Source organism: Paroedura picta, chromosome 14 (assembly GCF_049243985.1).
Source record: "Paroedura picta isolate Pp20150507F chromosome 14, Ppicta_v3.0, whole genome shotgun sequence".
Taxonomy (NCBI): Eukaryota; Metazoa; Chordata; class Lepidosauria; order Squamata; family Gekkonidae; genus Paroedura; species Paroedura picta.
The window spans coordinates 18796649-18814649 of NC_135382.1; the positions used below are offsets into that span (position 1 = coordinate 18796649).

At 47.2% G+C, this 18001-nt stretch overlaps 1 protein-coding gene across 3 annotated transcripts in view; it reads right to left on the bottom strand.

Moving 5' to 3' along the window:
• Positions 1 to 18001, bottom strand: part of LOC143824094 (potassium voltage-gated channel subfamily A member 1) — a 148783-nt gene that overhangs the window by 55920 nt on the left and 74862 nt on the right. The window contains exons 6-10 of one of the 3 annotated variants that reach the window (XR_013226685.1): positions 17283 to 17446; positions 16253 to 16346; positions 15193 to 15613; positions 13422 to 13663; positions 9662 to 9734 (exon numbers count right to left, since the gene is read on the bottom strand). The gene's annotated coding sequence lies outside the window, so the exon portion shown is untranslated. Of the gene's footprint in view, positions 1 to 9661; positions 9735 to 13421; positions 13664 to 15192; positions 15617 to 16247; positions 16347 to 17282; positions 17447 to 18001 lie in introns of all 3 variants that reach the window. The other 2 variants (XR_013226686.1, XR_013226684.1) reach the window with 2 other exon arrangements.

Sequence of the window (18001 nt, forward strand, 5' to 3'; positions counted from 1 at the left end):
GAGCCGAAGAAAAAACTGGGTGGCTGCTTGTGAGAAATGGATGAAAGCCACTAAGACCTTTACTGAACAGGAGGCGTTGAGTTGTGCTACGCCGCCGCCCAGTTTTTGGCTCGGGGCAGGTGGACCCACCTCTTCCGGGCTCCACACGGGGGAGCATTTGACCCGCTGCATCCCGTCTGCCCCAGATGTGTGCTCCCACACAGCAGCCAGGGCAGTGAGGTTCCACTGCATCGCGGGCCTTTTATTATGTTCTTAAAACAAACAAACAAAATGCCTCTGGTGGCTCCTACATACTGCCTGGCAGAACCGCCTGGAGAATTTCTTTTTTCCTTCCGAGACGCGGTACTCGGGCGTGGGTCAGGAGAAGCAATGCCAGGATGGCCTGATTCTTCTGCAGACATGTGGCCCTGCCCGACATAGGCCCTGATGTGGCCTGTGGCAAAGAAGGGGTTCAGCAAAGTCGCGCTAGGCTCAGGACAGCCCAGGACTGGCGCTGGCATCGTGCGGGAGCAGGAATTTGGCCCCGTCCACCATGAGTGGTGAGTCACGTTGAATTCTTGGTGCGGAAACAGTCTAATATAGACTTCCACATAATTTTGCACAAATCTGGTTTGACTTCCTTTCTCAAGGCCGCTGTGCAATCAATCGTACACAGAGGTCCTCCAGCCAAGTAGCAGAGGCCTAAGAACACTATCCTGCTTAGGACGGCAGCTATTGATTTCCATGAGGTTAAACTAGAGTCACTGCAAAGGATGGCAGTTTAAATGTATTACAAGAGCTTCTCGGGCTTCCTACTTTCATATCTCCTGAGAAATTCCTGCAGATCAAAGGTTTCTTGGCCATCTTCTAGGGCAGGGGTAGTCAACCTGTGGTCCTCCGGATGTCGCTGACAGGGGCTCATGGGAATTGTAGCCCATGGACATCCGGAGGACCACAGGTTGACTACCCCTGTTCAAGGTCAGCCTTTCACAATGTTTTGACCTTTGAGAAATGGCTGAAAAATTCTTCAGGCTTTGAGAAACTTCAGAAGTGACATGATTGTGTAGAATAGCTCCACAACAAAAGGGACTAGAGAGTTACATTTGAAAAATAAAATTCTGGGAATTCAGAGAAATTATTATTATTAATATTGTTATGAGATTACATTGATGTTCCAAATTGGTACATCTTCCCTGGATGTATGGCAGCTGGGAGAGGGGCAGGTTTCGTGTGGGGTGGGCAGGGAATGCGATGGAAATTGTTTTAATGTTTATTGTTTAATTATTGCATTTTATTGTTTATAAACTGTTGTTAGCCACTGCGAGCTGGCCGGCCAGGAAAGGCAGCCTATAAATTTAACAAATAATAAATGAATAATATTCAGTAACCTTTTTTTTTTTTTTAAGTTGTGGGAGGAAACATCCAAGACGGTGACAGTGACAGAGACAGCTGATGTGTGGGCAGAACTGAGAAAATCCAAACTTCCCCACCCACGCAGCAGTTTTACTGCAATCTCCTGAAACTTCAGAGCAAAGCAGGTTTGGGAAAAGCCAGGGAAATCCTAAGAGATGCACAAATGGATGCTGTGTGGAAGCAGAAAAAAACATGCTTTGTGTCCAGGGCAAATAATATGTGTAGGAATGGCCCTTGTCTCCATGCCTTGAGGTTATTACTATAGAATTTGTGCCAATTGTTGATATTAATATGTATTTCACAGCCCTGTTTCAAAACTAACGCACAAGATCAAGCAGGATATGCCCATCTTTTTTAAAAAAAACCCCAAGCCACTGTTTTCCATGGAAAGGTTATTTAACCTCCCCCCCAAAACACACACACACACAAACATATATACATACATATTCTCCATTGTGAACAGCTACCCCTTTCCCAAGAAATCCTCACAACAGCAATCCTTGCAAGAAATATATCTGAAAATCCACAAGTACATGCTTGGAAGGAGGGGGGGGGATGGCAATAATGGGAACTACTTCCCCCCATTAACCTCCTCCTGAAGCATTTCTTGCCACAAGGCTTGTGGGTTAACAGTGAGGCCCTCTGCTAAGGGAAGTTACATAATGCTTGACAAACTGGGTTTTGCAGGGCACCCTGGCGCGCAGTGTGAAAACCTCTGCCCTATGGGCTGGGCTGGGGGGGGGGATTTTTATCTGAAGCCGAACAGTTAAAAGGTAGAGATGGAAGCTCCAAGGGGTCGCCCCCCCCCCTCTGCCCATTTTCATTCAGCCCGAATGACATGAAATGAAACGACAGCTTCGAGTCTCCCGCACGCCGTGCCTCCTGACAGTCCAGGGGAAGGGAGATGAGTGGAATGTTCAAATGAGAATCCATGTCCTCTCTCTAATTAATCCGGCATCCTCCTGACCCTGCACTGCAAGGGATTGGGAAGGAGAAAGGAGAGGCGATTTCCGTGTAAGCTGCCCGAGGGCCGGAGGGAGACCCCACCCACCCCACGGCAAAGGCTGTTTTATTTTCTATTCGGAAGGATTAAGTGCCGGGCCATTGACAAATCACGGCAAAACATCTGTAGAGGGAGCATTCTCTCTAGCCAGGCCTAATCCAGAACAAAATTCATTAATGCATTCAGGCCATTCACACACTTCTATCTATAGAGCCGGGCTGTTCTATTTTCATGGCAAGCTTGCAGGTGCCGAGAGCCTTTCCTCCCCTCCTGGTTACGTTTATAGAGGTCTAGAAATCAACTCAGGCTATCTGCCAAGTCCGGGGCAGGCAGTAGGAAGAGAAACCATTGTTCGGGGCACCAAGAGGAAAGCGGGTAGCCCCATGCCGATCAAGATGGCATCTGCAAAAGTAACGTTGCACAAACCTGTGGAACCCCAGTAGGGTTGCCAAATCCAGGTTGGGAAACTTCTGGAGATTTGGAGAGGACAAGGATCTCAGTGGGGTCCAGTGCAATAGAGTCCACCCTCCAAAGCATCCCTTTTCTCTAGGGGAACTGATCTCTAGCCTGAAAATGAGCCGTAATTCCAGGGGATTCCAAGATGCCACCTGGAGACTGACATCCCTAACCCGTAGGTATGCAAAACCACATTGTTTTCAGCATGTCTCTCCTCTAAGGGGTTCCATCCGCCTGCCTCAAAAAATCAGGAGTCAGATTGCTTTTGAGGCACGCTGCTCTTGAATCCCGACAGTATAGAGACAAGTCCCAGGCTTCGTTCCATCCGGTGGACATTTGGGTAATGTTACATTTTCCCCCATAAGCCTGAATGGGGTGGGGGCCATAAAAAGGCAAGCATCCGCTGCTGCTAGTCTCTGCACTGCTACACGTCATAGAATCATAGAATCATAGAATCCTAGAATCCTAGAATCCTAGAATCATAGAATCATAGAATCATAGAATCATAGAGTTGGAAGGGGCCAGACAGGCCATCTAGTCCAACCCCCTGCTCAACGCAGGATCAGCCCAGAGCATCCTAAAGCATCCAAGAAAAGTGTGTATCCTTCCGACCGTATGTATCCTTCCGACGTCCTTCCGACTGTTAGGATTACTGCCCCCACCCCTTGCAGCATCAGCAAACCTAGAAGGTATTGCTTTTTCTCAAGTTCTGATCTGGGTTTTCTTTTGGGGGGGGGCGTCATCTGGGCATGGAATTGGGGTCACTGTGGTGGGCAAATAGTTGTGAACTTCCTGCATTCTGCAGGGGTTGGACTAGATGAACCTGGGGGGGGGGTACCTTCCAACTCTGTGATTCTAATCCTGCCCGCAATGATCCCAACTAAAAGGATCACAGACAGGGAGATTTGGCGTCAAAGGGTGTGCACAAAATAACATTGGAAATAACTGATGCAAGTCATTCAAAGGCATTCTATAAATACTGGTTTTATTATATATTATAATTATATATTAGAGCCTGTTGTGGCGCAGAGTGGTAAGGCAGCTGACATGCTGTCTGAAACTCTGCCCATGAGGCTGGGAGTTCAATCCCAGCAGCCGGCTCAAGGTTGACTCAGCCTTCCATCCTTCCGAGGTCGGTAAAATGAGTACCCAGCTTGCTGCTGGGGGGTAAACGGTAATGACTGGGGAAGGCACTGGCAAACCACCCCGTATTGAGTCTGCCATGAAAACCCCAGACATGACTCGGTGCTTGCACAGGGGATACCTTTACCTTTATACTTATATATTATACAGTATATAGTATATTATACTTATATATTATATTGTATAATAGTATAATAATTAGTTGTAGCATTCCTGGGAGACTAGATTTCACAATGATATGGATCCCATCCAGATCTGAGGAGCTGTTCTAGCCATTTCAATGGGAACAGAAGCAAACTCGCTCCTTTTACGAATCTGGATCTTAACAGTCTATTTATGCTTCGATCTCCGACAGAAAGTATGACTCATAAAGTCTGACAGACAGAACTTGAATTCACAGGACATTACATTAAATAGGAAAACAGCAAAATAATGTTACCTGTAGTTTTTAAAAACCCATAAAACTTCTGAAGTTTTAACTAGTGGGGCCACTCACAGAGTTCTTAATCCTAATTTCAGCGGCTTCATAGAGACAGAACCATCTATCTGAGCCACTCCTTGTTCGCATGCTGGGGAAGGGGGTAGCTGGGGGTGGAGAGGAGAAGCCAAAGGCTCTGAGCAGCTTTTCCTGGATATGTGGTTCTGGCCCCAATCAGGAGAGACACATGTGAGGCAGTCATCCATATACACTTCTCCGAATGCCTTGGAGACAGGATAGGATATAAATGGGAGACAGCGTGGTGTAGTGCAGGAGTAGTCAAACTGCGGCCCTCCAGATGTCCATGGACTACAATTCCCAGGAGCCCCTGCCAGCGTTTGCTGGCAGGGGCTCCTGGGAATTGTAGTTCATGGACATCTGGAGGGCCGCAGTTTGACTACCCCTGGTGTAGCGGTTAAGAGCGATGGCCTCTAACCTGGCAAGCTGGATTTGATTCCCCGCTCTTCCTCCACATGCAGCCACCTAGGTGGTCTTGGGCTAGTCGCAGTCCTGTCAGAGATGTTCTCACCGAGCAGTCCTGTCAGAGCTCTCTCAGCTCCACCTACCACTGTTGTGGGGAAAGGAAGGGAAGGCGATTGTATGCCGCTTTGAGACTCCTCCTGGTATTGAAAAACAGGGTCTAAAAATCAACTCTTCTTTTACATTAGCTGTGTGTGTATGCGCATGATTACACCAATGGTTCCATTTGTGGTGTCTCTCACCACAGTTGGCATGCGCATACATGCACAAATGGTAATGGGTGGGTGATCTTGGACCTTTATCACTTTCATTTACTATTGTTTGAGCACCTCTGTTATGCAGACAAGTCATCTGCTTCACTGCTGGTATGCAAAAACTTTGAATATATATTGGCCAGGAAGAGGGAGATCCATCTGCCTTAAAAATGTATTTACTGGAAGCATTTATAAGGAGATGAGAAAGTTTTATACAATCATGAGCAGGGAGGGGGGAAAGGAGACCCATTCCACACTGTCATGTTCTTGGGGATCACCCAGTAGAAGGGAGCTGGCAATGGATTACAGACAAATTTCAAGCCAGATGGCTTTAGAAAGAGAGCAGGCAACAAGAGAGCTGTTCCCTAGGATAGCAAAATGGAACCTCCCTGCTCATGGTGAGCCCAGTCCCATTCTGAGTACCAGATCTGAACTGGATAAACAAAGGGGACGGACATCATCTCGGGGGGTTTCTCAGAGACACTTGGCTGGAAAGAGGATGCTGGACTAGGGACCCTCAATCTATTCCAGCATGTCTCCATTTATTTGATTGCATTTATGCATTCTGCACTTCCTGAGCAGCAAAAGGATCTCTTTTGCAAGAGAGAGCAGTGGAGATTTATGCTCTCTGTAATGTTTTTCAAATGTGCAAATGTATGAGCAGAGCACAGATGGAAGCAAAGGCACTCCTACGGGGCATCAGATGCGCTACCCCACTTTAGATCCCCAGAGGCGGGGAGGGGAGAGAGAAATCCTGAAGCCCCAAGGTGCTGCAGCCAACTCATGGCTCTCTGGCTTCTTTTTTTTTCCTCTCTGGCTTTTTCTCTCCTTCCCCTTCAAAAGCGAAATCTGCTGTTTCTCCTCATCTGCATACAAATCTGCTTCCCTCTCCTCAACAGGAAGGGTGCTCCTATGTTTTCAGTAAAGAAAAAACAACCAGGATACTTCCAGTAAACCACAAATTCCATTATACTGAGATGAGCAAAGCATGTAAACATCCCAGATTTGGGGTGGGGGGAGAGGAGAGATTCAGCATGCAGATGTCACACCTGGCCATCTGTCACAAGAACATGACAACTGTCAACCCACGGGAGATCCCATGGAAATTTTCCTCTGGTCTGACATACACTATTTCCCTTCTGCACCCCAGCTGCTTCCTTTGTATCTCTCCTCTAGACAGGCTGGAGGCAAAGAGCCCCAGGGGAATAGTTCATTGGCCAGATCCTCTTGGTGGGAAGTTTGAATACGCATCCCTGTTTCTGATTGGACCAAAAAGAAAAACCTTTGACTGTCTTTTGCAAAGACCACATTTCTCCCGTGTGAATTTTGATCCCTTTCCAAGGAATAGGGATGCCCTCGGCCTGAGACAGCAAAAAATTAGTACTTATATTTTATTATTATTAAAATTCTATTCATCATTAAATACTAACATAACCATTCACGGCACGCTTCATCCCTATTCCTAGTTTGCAATCTGTATTGTGTTAGACTATCCTAATAGCTTATTTGCCCTGATTTGCCCACTCTGCACACATAGGATAATGTACTTTCAATGTGCTTTGGCAGCTGGATTTTCCTGTGCGGAACAGGAAAATCTACTTCTAAAGTGCATTGAAAGTGTATTATCCTATGTGTGCGAAATATGGCCCAAGTAAGCCTGATCTTGCCAAGATTTCAGAAGCTAAGGAGGGCTTGCCCTAGCTCCAAGGAACACCAGGGTTGGGACGCTTGCCCAGACAATGGCCAACCATCCCTGACTGTCACTTGCCCTGAACAGCCTATGAGGTCACCATAATTCAACTGTGACTTGGCGGCACTTTCTGCCACCAACAGCATATTTATGTGTGTGAACAGAATAAACCTTTAAAATAATTTGTTCTGTGATTTAAGAGAGACTTTCCACATTACTTCCCACATGCACAAGCCACTTGCACCAACTGAGAGACAATGTGGTGCAGGGTTAGCGAGCCAGACTAGGATCTGAAAGAACCAGATTCATTTAACCCACTACTCCATCATGTAAGTTTGGTGGGTGACCTTGGACCAGTGACTCTCTCTCTCGGCCTGATCTGTCTCACAGAGGATGACACAGGGAAGCAGGAAAATGATGCACACTGCCCTGAGCTCTGTGAAGTAAAGGTAAGGATTTTTAAAAATATAATAAATAGTAAGAACAGCAGGGGAGTAGGGTCCTTCTCATGTCTCAAACATGCATGAAGACTATAATCAAGAAGAGAATTACCTACCAGCCTTCAGAGGGTAGCTGTGTTGGTCCTGTGTAGGTCTACAGTAGAACAGCTAGATTTGTCCATTACTACCTTCGAGACCAATGAGAATTTAGGGGTATAAGCTACTAAGAGTCAAAGCTACTAGTATCTGATGAAGAGAGCTTTGAGTGTTGGTCTTGAAGGTGCTACTGGATTCATATCCAGCCAGCTTGCCTCAGACCACAGTATCAGCATTCTTTTGTCAAAGTCACCTGACTTTCACAGAGAAACACCTTAGGCCAATCAAGAGTGAGAACCCCATTCCCAACAGGTGAACTTTGATGTCACAGTTGCGGGTCCTCCTAGCCCAGAGGAGAGCTAAGAATAAAACAGCCCAAGACTCCTGCAGGACAATCCTCCTATCAGTGTTTACTTCAAATGGACTTATTCTCATTGCAAACATCCAAACGGTTTGATTCAGCTGGTCTCTAAGCAGCAGAACAAAGTTTGAGTCCAGGGGCACCTTGAAGACCAACAAATTTAATTCTGGGCAGAAGCTTTCACACCCATGTACACTTCTTCATTGACTAAAGATGCACACAAAAGCTTCTGTCCAGAATTAGAATGTGTTGGTCATACAGGGGCCCCTGGACTCAAACTTTGTTCTATTAAAACGGTTTGACAGCACAAAAAAAGTTTAGCGTGATAAAATGGAATAAAATCACACGGCATACTGAAAAGTATTCTGGAAAAGAAATGGAAATGTCATCTGGAAGTTGAATGGCAAAGGGGGAGACATTCCACCCTCCTCACCAACACACACACACGCAATCCTTCACAAAAGCAACACACAAAAAAGAGACATGTTGTGTGCTTTCTCATTCTCTTCTCTGTTCTACTCCCTGAGGGCTGTGCCTTTAGAAATTTCACAACCAGAGCATGAAGACACTCCTTCTAAGGCATGGGCATAGCTCCTGATTGTTCAGATAGACTACCCTTGTACACTATGGTTCCTTTTGACATTGTGAGTTGCTCACAGACCCACTGTCTTCAAAAGACAAGCCCTGCTCTTCTTACAGTAGACAATATGGTCTATGAAAGCCCCATAGTGGAGGACACAGTGGGTTCCTATTGGGGTAAAGGCTTTGGGTCCCCATTGAAGAAAACAAACAAGTTGCAGAATTCCGTAGAATCCAACCCAATGTATCTGGGGTCTTTGATTCCCCTCTGAGTAGATGCTGAGCCTAAAACTGGTGTTCCAACTTTCGATGCTATAAAACGTACATGCCAAAATTAATTATATCTCACTGCTCAAGTCAGAGTCAGAGCATTGTGGTGCATTACGTGCGTTTCTGGGCCTACCAAATATGGTGGTGGGGAACGGTGTGCCCAGCTTGCATTTGACCATGAAATGCAGAACAGTGTCTGAAACATGCTTAACCAAAATTTCGTTCCAAGCTCTTAATGTTCAAGGGAGCTATAATGTTACCAAAAAACAAAAAAACAAAAAAACATATCCACAAGAGAGAATACAGAACATGCTCGCACCCAAAAAAAGTCAACTGTCCTAAAGCAATCACTGTGGATTTAGTGGGCATGGATAATGTGCCATTAAGAACTGTATTTCAGTGGTCTGCAAGGTCTTAAAAAAAATAAGGATATAAATTGTAGTTTGTAGTTACTGTAACTTCCTTGTGTTGGAGGGGCCTTATAGGATATCCTGTGCAGCTACATAATGGAGGCCCAGGTGCTCCTTAGATTAGGAAAGGCCCTGCCAATTCTAAAATAATGCCTGCATGGTTAACAACACCAATCAAGAAAGCACCGAGAAGTTAAAAGGCTTCCTTCAGAAAAGTGGGTCTACCCCAAATGAACTTAACATAAGGGACCGCAGGCTCTGGCAAAAGAAAGTTGCATGTAGGCATGCAAAAAGAGAATTTGAGAATCAAGTTGCTGAAAGAACCAAGGCAAGTAAGATTAAATTATGTCCTGAGCAGGAAACCTGCCAGAAAATGACCAAGGAATAAAGGGGTTGTTAAAGGAAGACAGGGAAGTGGCAGAGAGGCTCAATTCCTTTTTTTGCTTCCGTGTTAACTGGGCAAAGTGTGGGGTGTAAAACGTGTGACACAGCCAGTCTTTTCAGGAAGGGAGCCTGAAGGTGGAATTTGCTGCCATTGGGTAATGGCCACCGGCATAGATGGGAATTAGACAGATTCATGGAAGACAAGTCTTATCAATATCTACTCACCATGGTGACTAAGGTTCCAGTGGATCACCGTGTTGGTCTGAAGCAGCAGAACAAAGGTTGAGTCCAGGGTCACCTTGAAGACCAACAAAGTTTTATTCAGGGTAGAAACTTTTGTGTACATGCACACTTCTTCAGATACAGTGACGAAAGAGCACCTCCACATTCAGGAGCAGTTAACCTCTGAATCTCAGTGCCAGGAGGCAACATCAGGGGAAGACCTCTGTCTCTGTGCCATGTCTCTAGAGCAGGGGTAGTCAACCTGTGGTCCTCCAGATGTCCATGGACTACAATTCCTGATGTCCATGGACTACAATTCCCATGATCCCCTGACAGCATTCGCAAGAGGCGTTCGCTGGCATGGGCTCCTGGGAATTGTAGTCCATGGACATCTGGAGGACCACAGGTTGACTACCCCTGCTATAGACATCCAGAGGAAAGCATGCTGGACTAGACGGACCATTGGTTTGATATTGTAGGGCTCTTCTTATATTCTTAACTTCTTGCTCGTTGAGGGAATAAAAATCTTAACCATTCCTGTCCAGCCTCAATATGGAGATCCCCAGAGAGGGACAGCCCATTCCCACACCACCAACGTAACTGTCTGCACTGTCAAACTGCTCTGCCCTCAAGGAGGTTTCTCCTGATGTTTGACCAAAACCTCCTTCCTGGAACGTAAAAGTCCCTGGTCTAGACTATATGGACCACAGGTCCTGTCCAGCAGGTTTTACATATGCTCCTGTAGCCTGCAATGGATTGGAGGTGGGAGAGTGCTGAGAAGGAAGAATGGACTGCACAACTTCCATCTGGTGGAGAGTTCCCAATGTAAGGGAGAACTGTTATCTTTCAGACACCACATCAACAGCAAGTTTTCTCTCTGATTCTGTGTAATCATCGTGGAAAGAGTCGCCTTGTCCTGTCTTACCAAAGGTTGAAACTAGGGTTGTGCGCTTCAGCTCAGTTTGACGCCTTGGCAATCACCGAAGCCTGAAGCGGCGTGTAGGAGGCCAGCACTATGGCACGGAGAGGAGGGTCGCCGCCACCCCTCCTCTCCGCGGTGCTGGCCAACTTGGGCTTCAGTTACTGCTGAAGCGGCCGAACCAAGCCGAAGTGCACACCCCTAGTTGAAACCGTTTTCCCAGATTATTTATCGTATGGCATGTGCAGCATAGTCAAGAGATCTGAGCTTTGTCTGGCAGCTAGGCAAGGGACGTTTGGAGGTGGTTGGCCATTGCCTGCCTCCGTGTCATGACCCCTAGTATTCTTTGGAGGTCTCCATCCAAATACTAGCCAAGGTTGGCCCTGCTTAGCTTTCGAGATCTGACAGGATCAGGCTTGCCTGGGTTCTCCAGGTCCTGGCACTGATTTGCAAGAGGCATTACAGGAACAGCATCATCATGTGCCTTTCCTCACCCATAGAAAGTGCTATCTCCAAATTCTTCCACCTCATTCTGCTGCCTCTTAAGACCAGCACCGTTTCTGCACTGGAGGCTTCACACCAGGTTGCAGGCTGCAGGCTGGAGGTTGGGTGGGGCAGGTGGCCTCATCTTTTCCTGCTCCCACAAGGGGAGGGCATTTGGCCTGGTGCGCCTTGTCCGCCCCGTATTTGTGCTCCCACACAGGAGCCAGGGCAGCGAAGTTCCCAGTGCAGAAATGGTCCAGGTCTTGCTATTGAAGTAGCAGAGAACAGCTCTTTGCTGTCTTCCTTGGGGCAGCTCTTCAAGTTGTTGTGATCTTTCAAATGAGAGAAAAAGAAGGGAGGGGGGGAGAGCCCAAACCCCCTGGGACCTGAAATAAAGATTTCTTACTATGCCAAACATTTTCACACTGCATCTGTTCTCCTCCAGATGCCACAAGTTCTGTCTCTATCCTAGTTCTATGCAAAGGTGGTAGAAGGAGCCACTCTGCTCTGCCGTACCAAATGCTCTGGAAAACAGTTCTGCAGAGCCTGCAAATCAGAGCTGTCCCACGGGCCTATGGTCGAGGCCTGCAAATATCATCAATAAACCAGCCTCCCTACATAAACAATAAATACCGGGACGCCCACTCGGCAATTAACGTCAACGCACTTTATCACCCCCTCCCTCCTGCCGGAGAGAAGGCAGTGAGTCCCTCTGATTATTTTTAATATAAATTTGATTGCTTTAAAATGTCTTAACTGTTGTTTTTGTTAAGTCCGTGGGCTGGGCAGACGCAGGGGCATATTGCTTCTAAAACAATCCGCTCTTTGTTAACACCAAGAAGAAATACCGAACAATTATATACAATTTGGGCAGCTCGCCAAGTAACCCGATTGGCCCTTACGGGAGCCCAACCATTGGCCCATTTCTGTCGTCTGTAGGCGATCAGCGATTGGCTGCTTTTCAGTCCTTCCTCCGCCTGTCACCACAGAGCAGCCACTGCCTGCATCCACAACAATTTTATCACTGATATATTGGAAGCCGCCGTGAGCCCTCAGGGAAGGGCAGCATATCCATTTGGAAATAAATAAAAAAGAAAGGGTGGACATCTCTTGCTGAATAATCGCCTGGAGTCATGGGGCTCTTAAGGGTCTCACGGCAGGCCCTCTTAAGCCCCACTGATTTCCATGGCAACAGCCTCTGCATACTAGTGCCAAGAGGGCACATCTGCCACTGTGCCCTCTTGTTGGCCTTCCAGGGGAAGGGGCTGGCCACTGTGTAAGGGAAGGTGCTGGGTCAGATGACCCACTGGTCTGATCCAGCAGGGCTCTTCATCTGTTCCCAATAAGTGAAACGGCTTGATTTTCACTCAGTTGTGCGTGTCCCTAAGGCGTTATTGTGGCCTGAGCAATCCTAAGCAAAGGTCTGCTTCAGAAGCAACAGCCATGAAACATCAAGAGATATATTAATTAGTATTTTAGGAGGGTAGGAGCCTAGGGATGTTGTAAAGCAGCGGTCCCCAACCCCTAGTCTACGGACTGTAGATCAGTCGGTAGCTACTGGGCCGCGGCTCCTCCTCATCCTCCTCCCCGGCTTCTGCCTCGGGGACTGCCCTGCCACTCTGCCGCTGGCTCATCTTTGGTGCTCTCTGGCGGCCGCCATGGCTGGGGCTCCCCCCTCGGCATGGCACTGTGCAGCTGCTGCCCAACGGCGGGAAGTCAGGGGCACCGACGGGAAAGCAAGTGGAGCAGGGGCTCAGACGTCTCTCGGCAAAAGCCTACCCCCGACACCGGGCCGCAGTAAAACTGTCAAGCATTGACCGGTCCCCGGTGATAAAAAGGTTGGGGACTACTGTTATAAAGCACTTTCTGCATAATTTTTAAAGGACAAATAATCAATGCATTGAAGACAAATGAAGTCCACCCTCCAAAGCAGCCATTTTCTCCGTGGGGATGGATCTCTTTAGTCTGAAGATGAGCTATAGTTCCAGGGGATCTCCAGGTCCCACCTGGGGACTGGCATCCCTAGGCTCCAGGTGAGCCCCAAGAGCACAAGGGGGCTCAAACGTAGGTCTCCCAAGCACAACACTAATGACTGCACTGATCCCATCCCACTGTACATACGTGAGCTTCTTATGAGCAGTAAGACATGACGCTCTTTGGAACATAGGAAACTGCAGCCATACATCTATCACCCACTAATCAGACTATCTGCAAGGCAGAAGCTGCATTTCAAGAGTTTCTAACAAATGAAAGGTTCAGCTCCTCAGGGCCAATGACCAAAGGCATCTGTCCCCTTCATTTCCAGCTCCAGCAAGACACCCTCAAAGCAACTGAGAAAAAGCACGTGGGGTCCACCCTCACCATTCCAGGGGCAGAGGAAGTCCACATCCCAGCAGGAGTCTCAAAAACGTCACTTGCATTCCCTTCGCCAAGGTTTTCCCTTCTTATTTTTCTTAATGTAGGTCCAGCACTGGTAGAAGGGTAAGCAGGAGACAGCAAAGCTGAGGATGGAGGTGGAATAGGCCAGGGTAGATCCGTCAAGCCATGGTCATTGAATAAAGGCTTTAGAGAAGGTGTCAGCAGCAATGGCCCCAAAATCAGAACTGCAAAGGAAAGGAGAAGCAATTTCACACACAAATGGCTGGTCTGAAGCAGGTAGAACCACCGTACCCTCTATGGGCTTCTTCTTTACAATTTACAGATGACATTTCTATTGACTTCACTTGTTTCATTTTAGATATTTAACAATGAAAGAATAAAACCATGGAATTCAAACCGCCCCACCCTTGGGATGCTGACAGCAGATGAGAATTAAGTAAGGGGGGGGGGAATCAGAGATGGGGGAAATCAACCACTTGGAACCCCCAAGATCCTATGATCCCCAGGTTAGTTCTTTTTGGGTGGTCAAAGGAGCTCCTCCATTTTTCACCAGCAGAAATGCTCACTGGATCCAACCCAAGGATACATGTTAATAAGGCTGCCAGTCTGCAGGTGAGTTCTAGAGATCTCCCAGAATTACAACTGCTCTTGAGACAGATACAAGCTCAGTCGTATCTTATAGGCCAACCACATTTCTATGGTATGAACTTTCAAGTGTCACAAGCTCCGTTCATCAGATATGAGTTGGAATGGAAATCTTTGAGTCCTTGCATCCGAAGCCGAAGATGGGAGGGGGGAAGGAAATCAGGATGCAAAGGAACAACCCTTATTGTAATCACCTTGATTAGAGCAGAGGGCAAAGGCTAGGGGCAAAAGGTTAGCTTCTGTAGTAAAATAAGAAACATATGTCCCTGTTCAGCCCTGGGGAGTCCATTGTTCTGAACTTGTGAATTACTCAAATTCAGCAATTTCAGATTATAATCTACTCTTGAAAATTCTGTTTAAGAACCGCAGCACTTAAATTGGCGATGGAATGACCTGGAAGATTAAAATGTTCTCTTATCGTTTTTTTTTTTTTTGAGTGCCAGGGATTTTGCTGTTGGAATTATGTCCTGCATAGTGCAGGGGGCTGGACTAGATGACCCCTGTGGTTCCTTCCAACTCTATGATTCTATGATTGTATGATTCTATTATTCTGGGCAAGAACTGACCTGTTTATCCAAGCTACAGTGTAGAAGAGCATTGCTGATATTTAATGGCATATACAACATTGGAAAACGAACAAGTGAATGAACCTGACATGCTACACCTGGTGCTGTGAGGTCCAGTAACTATGTGGTCAGAGTGAATAGGACACAGTTGGTATCTTGGTTTGTTGCATCAACTTTGACAAAAAGTTATTTAAGGTTAAAGAGGCTGTGGGCTGCGGGCAAGAAAAGGTTTGTTTCTCAGTGGTTGTGAGAGAGGAGTTTCATCGTCTAGCATAGGTCGTAGGTGGTTAATGATGCAAGGAACTGTCTTAAGAGGAGAGCTGTATGCAAACACCAGTGGTGCTCTGCTGTTCTGCAGCGGTAGTCAAACTGCGGTCCTCCGGATGTCCATGGACTACAATTCCCATGAGCCCCTGCCAGCGAACACTGGCAGGGGCTTATGGGAATTGTAGTCCATGGACATCCGGAGGGCCGCAGTTTGACTGCCCCTGGCTTAGGTTATCCCTTGGTATCATTCTGGCTTTGTGGATCTGTTTCTTTACCATCTCAGGTAGGTCTTAGAAGTCCAAAAATGTCTGTTGTAGATCTTGCTGATGAGCATCTCTTTCTAAGGGATCAGGACACACGAGCTGCATGAACAACTTGGCTGCAGATGATGGATCCTTTGGGGTGTTTAGGATGGCGGCTGGAGGTATGCAGGCATGCCTGGTGTTCAGTAGATTTCTGCCATCGGGTGGTGTTCATGCTCCCATAAAGTATTTGTAGAGTGGTGTCTCGAAAACGTACTTCTTGTGTGGACTGGTTCATGGTCAGGTTGACAGTGGGGTGGAAGTTGCTCAAGGGCTGGCAAAGTTTCTCCGGTGCTTCTTTCCCAGGTGCCCAAATGATGAAAATATGACGAGGCAAGGTTGTGCCTTCACAAGGTGCGGCATGAGAGAAGCATCATCTGCACACTTGTGCCATCTGCTGGGCAAAGAGAAGAAAATGGCGGATGATTTTAGTCATCAAAGGATGCATCTTTTGTTTCCTTCTACTCATAGCACAGTAAGAGAAAAGTAGCAGGCCCCAAGACCAGCCACAAAAGCAGAAAATCTGGGCTACTCCTATATATGTACTTGAGGGACTTCCAAGATAAGCAGGAAAATAAGTGTTTTTAAAATAAACCAAAGACCCTTCCAAAACTTTTTGATGACAAAGCCCATTGCATTCGGAAATAGATTGGGGGGAGGGGTGTGTGTGGAAGAACTCTGTGGAGGGCCTCTCGTTCCCCCAAGGACCTGGAAAGGCTGCAGGCTGGAGGCCCTGGGCAGGGAAGTCACTGGCAGGGGCAGCTATCACGTGGCAGGAATCTGCAGCCTCTGAGCCTCAGAGGGAAGTGGAAGGAAGAGGGGGTGATCAGGGGTGGGGGGACGGACATACAGGCAAGCCAGTTGGAGATCAGCTGCTCCCTTTGAAGATTTTTGGCACCCATGGTAGGCTTAGCCTGGCTGGGGAAGGGGGCAGGGATTACCCAGGTCATGGCTCAGGGTTCCAAAACCCTCAGATCGGCCCTGTTTCAAACTTGTGCAAGGTGTTTTAGTGATGCTTTGGAACTCACTGTACCCATGTTCCCAGGTTACTCCAGTAGTAGCCACCAGCTGGGAGCGGTAGATGAAACTGGTCAGAAACGAAGCCATCGGGAGCTGAAAAAGCAAGACTGCAGAAATTTTAAAAGTCTAGTTAGTCAAGAATTGCTTAACACCCTACATCAGGTCTAACTTTTTTCTCTCTCTCTGGAACCTAGACTGATCGGCATACTGCTTTTCTGCACCAGTCTGAAATGATTCATAACTGTGGCAGCAACCGTGACAGAAGGTCGGCTTCCAAGAAATATCTGCTGGATGACGCCAGCCTCAGATTCATACTAACTACCCTGCAGTCTCAAATTCATCTTATTACCCTGCAGTAAATGCAAAATTAAAGGAAAACAGCTTTAAAACTGAACAAAACCCAGGAATCAGAAACTAAATGTTTAACAGCCTGCAAAATCAAGAAACTGCTATTCATTCAAGCCAGGTGAGACCGGTGGCTGATAATGCCATTTAATGAAGAATTTGGCCATTTAAAAATGCTGGGAAGAACCGGTCTTCAATTGGACCTGCAGCATAGTTGGACCAGATAATTTTGCCTCCTGTCTGCATTATTTCAAGCGCGGAAACCAGATCTTTGCAGTATTTTTTAAATGGCCAAATTCGTCCCTAAACTTGTGTTGGCGGCCACAGGTCAATAGGATGTTATTTACCAGGTGATGTTATCCTTAATCATTAGTGGTTCTAATATTTTGGCAGAGCCACTATGGGAGGAGTGGTGTCCGGACACCGCTTCTGGCTGCACGGGCCAATCTGGTAGCAGCAGGTAGGGAGGCGCCACAGCCGTGATGGGCTCTCACTGCTAGCGCCCATTGTATCCCTGGGTGCAATGGGCTTTCGGCCTAGTTTATTATGATGCCAGGAAAAAAACTCAACTGCTTATTTTTCCCACGCAAAATCTCTGCTAAAGGGAAAGGGTGTTTTTCTCCAGGCCTGTTGCCAACCATAGCTGTATCTCTGGGCAGGGGGGAGCAGTAGGTGGAGAGACTTCCAATTGGCCTTACCTCACAGAACATGAATACTAGAACTCTTGTTCATTAACCTTTATGCCTCAGCGGTTAGTTTTTTTCCACATGGATATATAGGGCCTGCTGCCAACGTGGTAAAGCAATGATGACGATAACGGGAAGTGGAAAGCGAAGGAACCATTGAGAATGCATCTTTGAGTCTTAAAGACAAAATACAGTAAAAGAAGAGTTGGTTCTTATATGCCACTTTTCTCTACCCGAAGGAGTCTTAAAAGCAGCTTACATCTGCCTCCCCTTTCCTCTCCCCTCAACAGACACCCTGTAAGGTAGGTGAGGCTGAGAGAGCCCTGATATCACTGCTCGGTCAGAACAGCTTTATAAGTGCTGTGGCGAGCCCAAGGTCACCCAAGCTGGTTGCATGTGGGGGAGCGCAGAATCTAACCCGGCTCGCCAGATTAGAAGTCCATACTCCTAACCCCTACACCAAACTGGCTCCAAATTGTCATGTTCCTAGGCCTCTAGGGCGGCCAGTCCTCGGGTCCTGGAGATCCCTTGGTTCGGAGCCCTTGGCCCCCATTTTTGGGCTCTCAGAAACCAGGTAAACTTTACAGGTGCAGGAAGGGGAAAGCAGGAAGTAAACACAATGTGTTGATGTCACCCAGAAGTGATGCCAGCTACATCAGGGGAAGAGGCTCTGGCTTTTGGGCAAAAACTCTATGGTAGAATTTGCTTTTTACCATAGAATTTTGCCCAAA